We start from the raw sequence: 1,768 nt of genomic DNA on the forward strand, positions 1-1,768 counted from the left end.
TTTTTAGAATTTTCATTCTCTGGTAAGTTATTCATTTTAACTGAAGTAACTATTTTATTTTTAGAACTAGCTAAATAAAATAAAAGTATTATCAATATAATACTAATAATAAAAATTAAAAATAAATAAAAATATTCTAAATTATTTTTAATAAAATTAAATAATGTATCTTTTGTAAGTAACAAGGGATTCATATATTTTTCATTTAATGATATGGAATGAATTTGAAATAAATATATTTCAAAGTTTAAATTTAAGTTTAAGTTTGACATGTTTTTTTTTTATAATTAAATTTTCAATAGTAATTATTTATAATATAATACTATTTATCGAATAATGCTATTTATCAAATAATGCTAAAAAGCAGCCAGGAGAGAAACTCGAATTCTCATTCTTAATTCATGAAATTATTGTTCTACCGATTGAACTATCCTGGCGAATATAAAATTATGTTGGGGCGACTCGAACACCCAATAGTAAATACCAAAAATTTATGACTTACCTATTAGTCGACAACATATAATATATAATCTATAATCTTAATTAAATAATATGGGTAACAAGACTTGAACTTGCAAAGTTAATACTATTCCGTCCTAAGCGGAACCTGGTTACCAAATTTCAGCATACCCATCTATTGCTCGAGATAAGACTTGAACTTATAACCTAATCATCTTCAGTGATCCGCTCTACCAATTGAGCTTCTCAAGCTAAAAAAAAAATTTATATAGAATAATGGAGTTATCAGGACTCGATCCTGAAATAACGATATGCAAAATCGCCGTTTTACCAGTTAAACTATAACCCCTATCCGAGAAACGATTTGAACGTTTACGACTTGCGTCACTTAAGCTTAAGTTAAGACTGTCTACCAATTCCAGCACTCGGATTATATAAGACTAAAATGACTCGAACATCTATTCAAACCATCATGAGTGGTTCGCTTTACCTATTAAGCTATAGCCTTTGGGTTGCGGGTTTAGGGATTGCACCTAAATATTATGGTCATGAGCCATCTATGTTACTATTACATCAACCCACATTTATAGATAAGAAATAGGTGACTCGAACACCTGACCTTTCGCGTGTAAAGCGACAGCTCTACCAACTGAGCTAATTTCTTTCAACCCAAGGGAGATTTGAACTCCCGCACTAACAGTGAAAATGTTATGTCTTAACCAAACTTGACCATTGGGTCTTTATTTTATAGCCCAGTGCAAGTATCGCACTTGCTTCTACCGATTACAAAACGGTTGCATTACTTTTATGCTAACCAGGCTAAATTTAATTTTTATGATATGTGAAATATTTAGTATTTTAATAATTAGTACTTTATGTCTAAAAATTTTAAGATTAGTACAACTAAAGCCTATTAATCATTATACCCACTACAGGAAGGGGGCTATAACAATTATACTCGTAGTGTTCTACTACGTTTAAAAGTATCCTAAAGTAAGCTTCGCGCTTAAATGCTTTCAGCACTTATCTTTAACTGACGTAGCCTTCCTGCCATGCCTATGTGAACAATTTACTTAAGTATAAGTAAATGATATATTATATAATATATAATATATAGCATAAACAACAGGTAAACCATAGGTCAATATACCCAACTCCTTTCGTACGAAGGGGCTATCTTTATTCTACTTTAATTCCCTCTAGAAGATAGAAACCATACTGTCTCACGACGTATTAAACCCAGCTCATGTAGCTCTTTAATCGACGAACAGTCGAACCCTTTCATGATTTTTGCACTCGTGTGGATGAG

General features: G+C 31.1%; 4 non-coding genes across 4 annotated transcripts; all 4 read right to left on the minus strand.

Annotated features, from left to right (window-relative positions):
• Positions 1-638: 638 nt before the first annotated feature.
• ACLA_079250 lies at positions 639-711 on the minus strand. The gene has a single exon. It is a non-coding gene; the product is annotated as a tRNA-Phe (tRNA).
• Positions 712-1,050: 339 nt separating this feature from the next.
• ACLA_079260 lies at positions 1,051-1,123 on the minus strand. The gene has a single exon. It is a non-coding gene; the product is annotated as a tRNA-Val (tRNA).
• Position 1,124: 1 nt separating this feature from the next.
• Positions 1,125-1,198, minus strand: ACLA_079270. Its single transcript has one exon. It is a non-coding gene; the product is annotated as a tRNA-Glu (tRNA).
• A 10-nt stretch (positions 1,199-1,208) lies between these two features.
• Positions 1,209-1,279, minus strand: ACLA_079280. Its single transcript has one exon. It is a non-coding gene; the product is annotated as a tRNA-Thr (tRNA).
• Positions 1,280-1,768: the final 489 nt, after the last annotated feature.

This window comes from Aspergillus clavatus, genomic scaffold, assembly GCF_000002715.2.
Source record: "Aspergillus clavatus NRRL 1 1099423829722 genomic scaffold, whole genome shotgun sequence".
NCBI classification, from domain to species: Eukaryota; Fungi; Ascomycota; class Eurotiomycetes; order Eurotiales; family Aspergillaceae; genus Aspergillus; species Aspergillus clavatus.